We start from the raw sequence: 12,144 nt of genomic DNA, 5'->3' as shown, positions 1-12,144 counted from the left end.
GACATGCTTTCAAAACCTGATTGTCTGTTAACGCAAATGTAATGCTTCTTTCAGTTAACAATATCAAGACAAACAATTTCCCTGTGTTTAGGCAACACTGTCTTAAATGAGAACACTTAAAAATATGAAAAGCAAGAGTATCAGAGACATTACCTAGCCAATAAAGTTTATTATTTATGTTTAAGAGGTTTTCACTGTGGCAGACTGCTTCATTTCTGTGCTTTGTTCCATTTTCCTGCCTTTCTTCTCAAAAGACAGAGAGAAAAAAACAAAATAAATACAATGCACCTGCCAGAGACTTTTTAAAAAAAACTGCTGGAGTATTCTTGTCTTTAAACAGACAGCATGTACCACAGCTGGAAGATTCATAAAGAAAAGAAACATGAAATGACATGTAAAGAAACTCAACAAACATCTTCCATCTACAAGTGCTCTGAAGCCCGAGTTCTGCAAACATAGCTTTGATACCTTCACAGTTGTAGTCTTCCCTGATAATTGTATTTGACAGAAATTCCTTTAGAAGTCAAACTCAACCTATTACTAAGCACATTTGCTACAAGGAGCTTTTACCAAGCTATTCATTTTTCTTGCATATTCTTACCTAAGCGCCTCTCTCTCAATTTGTGCAAATGTTTGGAGCCCTGCTTTTGTTGTGCAGTTCAATCCCCCCCACCCCACCTCTGCAGAAGAGGGGATTCTGCATTCCCACTGCCCTGAGTCCCTTCAGTTTTAAGTCCTCAGCAAACAAACATCATCCCCCTCCGCTTTCAAATGCTAGCTTTGTCATTACCCACCCGGAGCACTGCTTTGATTCATGCCCCAGGGGAATACTTAGAAACAACTGTCAGTGCAGGCGGGATCCTGGGCTTATTTTTGTTTAGCTCTATCTTCTCCTCCCTAAAAATCTCAAGTCTATACATTCATTATCATCTGGAAAGAAGTCACAGCCACCTGTCATTAAAGATATGCTCTAGAAAAGTTTCAAAGGAAAGGCAAACTTTCCTGGCTTTTTTTTTTCCCCCTTGCTGTACAGGCTCTCCTGATGGAATGTCACACAGGTTAATTTATTCTGCTTCTGGATGCTCTGCCTACCACTTCTTTGATTCTCTGCAACAAGTTTGCAGTCAAAAGTGTTTGACATCAGCCTCTAGCCAGAATCTGAGAAGGTTTCCCCAGGTGATTTTTCCTCTGCATTTAGTTGATGCATACCAAACAAGACTGTTTGTCTACATGCCCCCCCCCCCCCCCCCCAAAAAAAAAAATCAGAAAAATATAAGCCCAGAGAGGCACCAGTACACCTTTTTTTTTTTTTTGAGAAAGCCATTAAAGTAAATGTAACAAACATCACTCCATATATTGAAGTTGAGTTGCACTGAGGGGGCCGGTCATGCAGGGCACATATTATCAGTGCCCGATTCAATGGACAAGTTTATGATGACCTCCTGCACTATGATGCCGATTCACAGATTTGGAAGCCACTAAGGCTGGCTGTGTTTGGCCAGTAAGGAGAGACATGTTTATGACCCCCTGGGCCACAGAAGCAAGCTGCCACTCCACAAAAAGCATATGCCAGCACAGAGGTGCACTGTGCAGGAAGAACCCCAAATTCTCATATCACTTTTTTCCCCCCACAACTCAGTTTGCCACAGTTTCTGTGAATTTCAGTGGCTACATTTTTTGTTGTCATAGTGTTTAAATGACAGTACTGGTCTTCAAGATGAGATAAAATGGGATTTTTCCCTTTTTAAAATGAATGTTTTTCCTTATTTCTACAGAATCTATAAAATGCAAACATAAACTGTGGAAAGGAATGCACAAGTGAAGTCAACTGCTCTGCAAAATATGCATAGTGGTTTAACAGAAATCCTTGTTGGGAAGTACCTTAGGATGTAGGCCCTCAGTGGCATCCAGTGTTTCCCAAGAAAGCACAGAGGAGAAAACTCCAAAGAATAGAGATGTTATTAATTCTTAAAATAACATTTTTCCCTATAACTAACTTTCCATAGTGATTAGAAAACAATGGAAAACTGACTTAAATAGGTCTCACTGCTTGAAAGTTTTAGTTCTGTGGACTATACTGCAACATCCTTTTTTGTTAGAGTTATTGAAGGCAGATGGAGGCACATTAAAGTCCACAGGCCTGCATTAGATAGAAAAATCAGATGGAGCTAGCTTTGTTTAAGAGACCACCTAAGTATTAATGCAATTAATCCTTTCCTTTACATGTTTGTTTTGTTATGCTAATCTGATTGCAAAGAAGAGTTTAAATAGTATGTTTCACATGCTCTACTTCTGTTACATACAACCCTTGGTTGTCTTGAGTAGCTTCTCTCAGAATATAATTTTTAACTCTGCTTTATATCAACAACTATGCAAACAGCTAAAGGGGGTACCTGCACCCCACGGTGGGCTGGCTAGATTCAGGACTGTTCATCTGTCATTTGCCTTGTTCTGATAACAGTGATTTTCTTTCACTTAACATGATACATGCTATTCTTTTTGGGCCAGCAAAACCAAACTTATTTTTCCACTTCTATAATGATTTATGCCAGTGCTCATTGCCCTTTAAGCTCAGTGGTCCAGCCAGTTTCCCACCCACAGCTAAGATGTGCTTTGCTGGTTTTGCCCTGGCTTAACTGGACACTCTGGGTTACCTGTAGCTGTGTTAAGGTATGTTACATCAAATACATCTAAGTATATCCAAGTATAATGGATTGCAAACATCAGGTAAGAATTGGTATAGGAATACACAAAGTCAGCTGAACACAGGAAAGCTGTCATCAAGCAGTGATGAGTTGGTCATACTCTGCTTGAGTATGACCACCCTAAATCTCTTCACAGCTGAAAAAACCACCCCCCCACCCCCCCCAATCTCAAGTTTGCTGTTGTGTGCAAGCTTGCCAGTATTTAACACTATGATTACTAATTTTTACCTTCTACATTTGATTTCCTATTCGTTTCCCCCTGCCCCCAAAAGAAAATGCAGTTAATTTTATTCTGGAACTACAAGGACAAAAGGCAAAGACTCACATTTAACAAGCTGATGCCCAACAGCAGCAAAGTAATATGTGCTTGAATTTAGCCTAGTTTTCTCACATTTCACTGTTTGATTAATGACCAAAAGCAAATATGTACAAATACATACATAAAGAACATTTTTAAACACATCTATTAGTCCATTCCCCATTCCTTTTGTTTTCTTCAGCTGACAGTCCAAAGGAAAAACACTGTCCAAAATACATAGTGACAGTATTATAATCACAAGAAGAAAATAGATACTCCTGATTTTTTCAGCTTGAATTCTGAACCGGTCAACAGTATCCAAAATTAAAAAAGCCAAAAAACTACACACTTTTCCTGGACCTTTCTTAACAGTAATGGTATCAAATATCAGAGTTAAATTCATTAGCAACCATAGAAAGTACCTGCATAAATGGCAACTTAAGCATGAATAGCAAGTCTGAATTGCAAATCACCCATAAACCCCAGAAAATTTGAAAGTGAAATAGAATGCAGTAAGATTTAATTAAGAATGAATTAAAACATTACAACCACTCTTAATACCACACTTTCCTACCACTTTCAGTAGGAAAACAAGTAACTGTCACCTGCCAAACTACTGAAATAATCTAACTATTGTAGGAAATATGCAGAGGAATTCCCCCCCCTCCATGTATAAACTTTTCTGTGCATGTTCTTTATTTTTTTCCCCTCGCTATGATTTTACTTCTCTTGCTATGCGAGATTTCATGCATTTTTCCCAGCAGGCATTAAGTGCGATCCTCTGGCTGGGGAGCTTCCTAAAGGGAGCGGCGAGGGCAGGAGGAACTTTAGCTGTAGATCTCCAGCAGTTTCAGTAACTTCATCAGTCTTTCTCTGCAGACCTCCCATGCAGTCCAAGATGGAACTTACACATACATGCCTGAGCTGCAGTATTTCACTGTGTGCTGTCTTCTCACAGTCCTATGAAAAGGCTGGTTTTTCTGGAAAGTTAATGATGGTTAGTATTTCTTCTTGGGAAAAGTAACATTTCCATTGGTTTTGGCTACTCCAAATGTTTAAAGGAAATCAGTAGACATATACAACCCAAGTAGGTCAAAATAGGATACTAAAAGCACATCTGATGGAAAACACATCCTTGGTGCTACAATATGCATATGCTTTGAAAGAGTCAGTCAACTCTTTTGAGGCCATGCAGGGGCTCTATTCCCTGGATAGTGACTGGTGGGTCATTCATAAAAATCAGATTAAACAACTCATTAGCACCAGCTAACTTTTTATTAACTACTGAAGGAGAAACTAGAAACTTTGATTTCATTTAGGATAAGTAACCCAAAGTTTGTCCTGGGTTTTGGAATAATTTATGTCAACTGGACACAACAGCTTTTTCTTTATTGTTTTGAACATTAACTGGACAGATTAGATTATGCTTCAGCAGCATGACTTAGTGATTTCCTACCGACTGAAGCAAAGGAGGCAATTGTATTCATATCCTTTCAAGCTATGTTCATGACATGAACAGTTAATCCTTCCCAACTTCCAGTCTCCATAGGGAAGTATACATAGTATGCATAGAGTACTATCTCCAATATGTAACGTGTCACTGGTAAGCCATGAGAATGCTTAGAAAACACACAACTGAGTCTCTATCGTTGCTATTCTTAACTTCCCCTAAAACTGCTTCAATGTAAAGAACCTTGGTTTCACGTTTACTGTGCCTGGTTTTAGTGTGTACTACACATCAGATCTCAGGACTGAAAAATTTATTTCTTGGAGCTTCATTTTGTCATACTGCAATTGTGAAAAGTCTGTGGAAGATGCTGCTCAGGCTCACATTTAGTCATTAATCCTTATTTAAACATTTAAAATGTCTAATAAATTGATCACCTTGAGCTAGCTGAAGAGCAGTAACCATATTAAAAAAGTAAAACAACTTTATTTCTGAACTGGAACTCCCACAGGGGACATTAAAAATATGAATTCCAAGTACATTAATTTGGAATAACTTTTGTTTGGTATCCATGGAAATATGCTTTTAAAATACACATGGAATACCACTATGGTTTAGTGCATCTGTTCTTCGAAGTCCACAAAACCCATACTTTCAATCATTCTCTTCAAAAAACCAAGCTGTGTGTTTCTTATGATACTGCCTGGAGTTTGCGTGTGGTTACACCAGAGAGTACGTGACCCTCAGCCTGGTGCAAGTCAGGCAGTAGAAGTGGCCACCCTGGCAGGGTGAGCTCCCCCCCAGGGCACAGCCAGGAGGTGGGGAGCACCGTCAGCGCTGACCTGCAATAGACCCCTCACGCTGCCGGGACACAGGCTCTGATCTGCTGGCCAGAAAACTGCTTTGTGTCCTTTCCTCTGAAAATAAAATAAAGCTACATGGTTTATTAGCACATACAGGGGTGACCTTTCACAAGGCAAACAACCCCTATCTTATCTGCTGCATTTCCCTACTGGCTGCCATAGATTTCTGTTTGTGTCACTGCATGTCACAACCCTTGATACTTGCCACTATTTGGCACATTGGTTTCTGTATTCCTGCCTTTGCAAATACTTGCCTTGGGCTTTATGGAATTTGTCTTAGACATGTATTCGGCCAGTTTCTGCTCTCCAAACTGTTAAATATTACCTTTAGGAGCTCACATATGGTCTGGAAATACTGAAAAAGTCCAAGAACAGTGCCCTTGAGAAAGAGGTGAGGATGGGAGGAAAAGGGAAGCCTAGGCTAACGAGAAAATATAATTTCTTAAAGGATACCAGAAGGAACAAACTATTTGTGGAAAGTTTTGCAAGGGTCTGCAGGTACTAACAACAAACATGGGTTTGTCAAATACAAACTGTATCAAACCAGTCCAATTTCCTTCCCTAAGAGGAGAGCAGACCATGTAGGTAAGCCCCAGGAGAAGGGTTATATCTTGGTTATAATAAATTTTGATACCCTCTCTCATAAAACAGAGAGGAAACATGGGCAAAATGAGACCACAACACAGAGGCTGAATCAATGGCAAAATACTCTGCACTCAGTAATTATCAAGTTTTCATTGCCAAAACTGAGGGAGGCATAGGCTGAAGTCTTCCTTGATGGAGGGGAGACAAGAAATGAGGTAGCTCCAGAACAACACCTCTGGGGAAACAGGGGCACCCCAGACTGGGAGGGATTTGTAACACAGCCTTCAAATGCTCAGAGCTACAGACAAAGTGGGAAAGGGTAATCTACTCCGCACATCAAAGATGAAGCCAAATTAAGTAATTGTCTACACTTGCAGCAAAGGCAATACAGGATTCAAATACAGAGCGAATGGAAGAGGTTGCCCAGAGAAATTACACAAGCTTTGAAGAAAGGTTAGACAAGTACCCATCAAAAGGGATGGAAGAATTGATGTTACTTTGGCTTCTTGATGTCCCTCTCAGCCCTATTTCCTGAAACTCCTAGATAGGCTTCTTGCCTATCCTTAGAGAAAAGGATTACTTATTTAACAGGTATTTATACATCTAAGACAGAAGCACATAGTATGAATGTTGCTAAAAGTGACCAAAAGCAGATCTTTTCATAGCCTTTTGCATCTTAGCAGTCCTTAACTAACAACTCTAATTTAATTTAGCATAATGCTGTTTACACATCTTTGGAACTCCTAATCCCCCCCAAGAATTTATTTTGATTATAGTTGACATTGGATTTGCTTTCAAAGGTTTCAGTAATTTTAATATCTTCTACAAAAATACTTCTGTTACAAATGCACCATCTTTTTTCACAGCAACCTATAAAAGTAAATACTCTTATTCTTTAAGCAGGTCAACAAGACAGCATATGCATGAACTTTTTGAAATTCTGCCATATTGGTGGGAGGTTAATTTATGCCTGCACCATTAGCAGGCTGAGATGCATCACTTGTGTTAGATACAGCAATTGTTTATGATTCTAGCTTTAGCTATTTGCACCGATGCTTAAACTCACTGGGCTGATGTAGTTTAAAACATGCTAGGGAATAGCACATCCCTCTCCATCTGCTCATTTTGACCACAAAATTAGATCTACTAAAACAGATAGTAGTAATAAAGAAATCTAGAAGGAAGTACATCAGAAAAATATCAGCAGGGCAGAAGCAGAAAAGATAAAGTAGCATTTCTCATCATAGCAACAATTGAATTCTTTCTTCAGGTACAGACACAACAGCATAACCACGCTCTCCTTTTACTCAGAAAGCTGTATGTTGTACTTCAGAAATCTGGCTGACCTGCCCTGTACTTGTCTTTCTCAATGCTGCCCATGACCACTAATTTGGTGAATGCACTGCAAGAGTATTAACTGAAATAATTAAGAGCCAGGAACTAGCTTGCCCTATGGTAAACTCCCTCCTTGTCACTTTTAGTAGACAACACTGGTTCCCATGCACATGGTCTAGGACAAGCCCCATGTCCAGCCTCTGGCCAAACCAGGACCAGCGTGGGTGGTGGCACACCTCTTGCCATCAGAGCTGGGCTCCGCTGTCAACATACATGCAGCATTATTTACCTCTGACAAGCCACTGGGAGTCGGATATGTTTCGTTGCTGCTTTTGACACTCCCTCAGCCTGCTGCCACAGTTATTTGCTACATTTAGAAGGTTTGATTGTCCTCCTGCATGGGAGCAGAAGCCTGGACTCTTCATTTTAGGATACTGAAGCAGCCACGGCCTCAGCATAGCCAGCCACTGGGGTTTGCCAAGCCTGGCTGCCACTCCCCAGCACAGTCAGTCTGCAGCTCATTTCTCCTCTCTCCAGAAAGTCACAGGTGCTGGCACTTGGCTTCAGCAATTGCCAAGCACACACAGATACTCCAAAACACTTTCTCAAAACAACAGTACTACCATAAAAAGCCTGTTAATTGTACCAAATGCTCCTTCTAGGCAAGATGGAGAACAACACCCCAGTGGAAAGGCAGTGTGTGTCTGTTAAAGCCCATCTGCAGGGTAGGAAACAAAGGTAAGTAAGATAAAGAAAGATTGTCACTAATAAGGAGCAATAGAAATAAAATTTCAGTAAGTGTTTTGAAACAGCAGCCACAGCAGGAACACTCTGTTGACGCTAAAGATTATCAGCCCAAAGAATAAGATGAAAATTTGGTTCAAACTCTCCTACACATGAGCAATAACAAGCCTGATTCACACTAGCCTGCTCAAGCACAGCTCTGCTGCAACAGCACCAGCTTGCTGTAACAGCAGGGTCAGGCTCGGACCAAGCTACAGCGTGCACACAGCACAGCCTCCGAGGGGGACTGGCAGCATCGGCTTGCTCAGGAGGGTAAAAAGGTGGAGTAACAGCACAACTCTCCACGCACCAAAGGAGGATACCTGTGCCAGTGCAGGAAGCCTATGAAATCTCCTCTGTCAGCTTCAGGCTCAAAAACATAATCTCCATATACCCTATGATGGCAAAGAATACTGCTTTGGTTTGGAGGAGCTCTACCCAGTCCCGTGAACTATTTTGTTAACAGCTAGGAAGCCACTTGTGTGGATCTGGAGAATCCAATACTGAGAAATACCCCACTAATAATGAAAACAGGTACTCAAGACCTCAGCAGCCAATATCTATGGCACACCAGCATTCACTGAATCAAGGAGCCAGAAAATCCCTGGAAGAGGTGGTACTGGCAAGAAGCCATTGCAACTGGGGAAATGCCCATCATGAAAAGCTAAACAGGATTGACAGGAGTATTCCTATCCCCAAATGGGAAGACATTATGGCTGTTAAATCAGTACATGTCACTTGGTCTCCCACATATTTCAAGATGACAAGAATATATTTCCAATACAGGAAATAAGGTAGGGGAACCATTTCTTGTTCCCCTGTCCAAGAACCTTTATCCTTGCTTTCCCACATTTATTAAATTCTTCTTTCCATGTCACTTCTTCCTCACTCCCACATGCCATTAAACTCAGTTTGTAAACCATAAAGATAATTAAAAGGTTTTATTTAGTTTCAAACTCCTGTTTTTCCATACATTCTGAAACCCAGTTGAAATTCTGTGTCTCTCTGTGCACTTTTTTGTGCATTACTAGGGGCCCTCCTCATTACTTGTATTTGCTGCTTCTTCAGGAGGGCTGCTGCTGGGAATGATTGCCTTTCCCATGGTGGTTACTACAAAGTGACAAAGACATCCTCGGCTTCCTTTCCCCAATATCCATCTGAATACAGATGCGGTGTATCACTAGTTTGTGCCAGAAATCACCACGCTTAGATTACAAATCTTCGAGTTTCTTGCATTCAGCTGAGAGCTGCTTGATTTTCCTCTGTCTGCTGGGAAGTATTTCAGGAAAATTTTTGTTCAGGTTTTGTTAGAATCTTGTCAGACCAGCTACTAACCCCTATCAAGAATCCAACACAAAATCTGGATTATTTGACTAATTTGAGATAAATTCTTTCAAGATTACCGATATGACAGATAGTACCTGTGTCTTTGATCAACTTCCCAATTCTTTCTTAGCACCATGAAGTTAAATAACCAAAATAAGACTCCTAGGGCTTTTGCTTTTATGTTAGAAAAAAATAAAGTCTGAAAACCAGAGTAAGAGGGCTGCTCTCCTAACCAGGTATAATTTATCTTCAGTTTGAGAGAAAACCACTCTCCCCAAGGTCTCTGGCTGGATTCATCACCTCTGAGTAACTTGCTATATAGTTTATGGTTATTTTAGTTGCTTCTCAAACTCATTTTTATGGTCCTGAAACCTTCTTAAGGCTTTGCTGCTACTTATATCTTACATGGCCTATTCTAAATTACTTAATAAAAAAATTCTTATTTTTCCTTTATCTGCCCCAAATACCCCACAGGTATGCTACAGATGAGTCATGTTTTAACCAATTTATCTTCTTATTGCAGATGGGGAACCTCATACCTTAACTTCCAAACTGACTATCATTTTCTTGGTCTTGCCCAACATTGTTTTTCTGCCAGACCACATATCAACCACTTGACTACTCCAGCACACATTGCTTTGTGATTTTGCTTTGTTTAGATGCAATTTTTTGTTTTTCCTCCAGAAACGCCAATCCTTTCTTTTAGATTTTTTTTAAACTGTGTTTAAGTAGTTAATGATTTGTTTGGCCCTGGTTATAAAGCCTAAGAAGCAATCAGACTTCTGCACACTCTGCTTTTATCAACAAGCTTTATGCATAAATACTTACATATTTGTAATACAAAATAGTAATTAATTTGAATTACACCGAAAGAAGTTTAATCTAAGGAAAAATCCACACACTCTAACAAAATATGGCAAAAGCACCAGGACAGATTACGCAGAGACACTGTCAGGGTATCTGACACCTTTCTAATGAGCAGCTCCAGCATTAGTGGAAAGACCACATCCAGCTCTTAGTAATCAGTTGCTAAAGTAATGATGGTTTCAATCACCCTGATGAAGTTGATGACAATGATTAAACTGGCTACTTAAGACATCTTCTTGATTAAAGTGATATTTAATCCATAAATCATGAAATTCACTCCTGTTTGGCTTCATGACATATCTTTCATGAAACTCAGGTGAGAAATTTTCCTCTCAGGTGAGAAACCCCATTTCCATTTACCCTCTCATACATGGGATGAGGTAGGCTTCACCCACCTAAAACCCAAGGTATTAGACAATCGGCAAGCATTTCTGTAGTTTCCATCTTTCTCTAAGGCTGCTTCTTGCACCCAAGAGCAGCCCAACACTTTACACTTCTGTGCTAGTTTTGGCTGGGGTAGAGTTAATTTTCTTCATAGCAGCTAGGATGGGGCTATGGTTTGGATTTGTGCTGGAGACAGTGTTGATAACACAGGGATGTTTTCATTATTGCTGAGCAGTGCTCACACAGAGTCAAGGCCTTTTCTGCTCCTCACCCCACCCCACCAGCGAGGAGGCTGGGGCTGCACAAGAAGCTGGGAGGGGACACAGCTGGGACAGCTGACCCCAGCTGACCAAAGGGCTATTCCATACCATATGGCGTCATGCTCAGCACACAAAGCCGGGGGAAGAAGGAAGGGGGGGACATTTAGAATGATGGCGTTTGTCTTCCCAAGTAACTGTTATGCATGATGGAGCCCTGCTTTCCTGGAGATGGCTGAACACCTGCCTGCCCACAGGAAGGGGTGAATGAATTCCTTGCTTTGCTTGCAAGCACAGCTTTTGCTTTCCCTATTAAACTGTCTTTATCTCAACACATGAGTTTTCTCACTTTTACCCTTCCGATTCCCTCCCCCATCCCAGTGAGGGGGGAGCGAGTGAGTGGCTGTGCAGGGCTTAGTTGCCAGTTGGGGTTAACTCACAACAATTTCTAATCATACAAACAAGAGAAATTCAGCCTTTGGCATTGTGAATTCTGTACTCTGGGCAATCTCACCAACTGCAAACATGCAGCAAGTCATCTTATTTTTCCATCATCCAGCAGATAAAGTTAAATGGCTTATGATTTCTAGCATCTAAAAGAAATCTAACCCATACTAATAGTGAACCCTTTCTTTCTTTTCTTCTCAGATAGGCATGCTATTACCTCAGTGTGATTATGGGGGGGGGGGGGGGGGGGGGAAGGAATACTAGCACATTAGGGTATCTCCAGCTATTGCTCTGATAGTGCTTATTGAAATTCCCTCTATACACTGTTATTCCTTCCCAGTATTCGCAAGACATTAGTGGAAGCAGTAAATTTCAGCAGAAGAGTGCTAAACAGAAGGGTTTCAAGTAATACTGGAGTTGTAATTACTTCAGGCTATTGTAGCCATATAAAAATAGTAACTTCTTGAGGAAAGGCATTAGTAGCCCAGTACAGTAATATAATTAGTGATAGCTTTCTAAGAAAGATTAATCATTTAATTCAGAGGAAAAGCTGTACATTAGAGAATTTAAACTATACTGGCTCAATTAACTAGATAGGAATAAAAGGTTCATTTGATCTGAAATGAAAAGTTACATCTCTATCTTGCTGGTCTACATTTCCAGTAAAAGTTATCACCAATAAATCTGTAAACACTGCTCAATTCAAACAGAAAGGCATACCCTATAGCAGTTGGGTCAAGAAGCTGTTACACCCAATGGTAAAATACAGATTGTTAACAAAGAGTAGCAGCCAAAAAGTACCTGATCTCTGCAGTGCTCTGGAAAGCTCACAGATCAAGCACAGCTC

This window comes from Mycteria americana, chromosome 6, assembly GCF_035582795.1.
Source record: "Mycteria americana isolate JAX WOST 10 ecotype Jacksonville Zoo and Gardens chromosome 6, USCA_MyAme_1.0, whole genome shotgun sequence".
Lineage (NCBI taxonomy): Eukaryota > Metazoa > Chordata > Aves > Ciconiiformes > Ciconiidae > Mycteria > Mycteria americana.
This window is presented reverse-complemented; position numbering follows the sequence as displayed.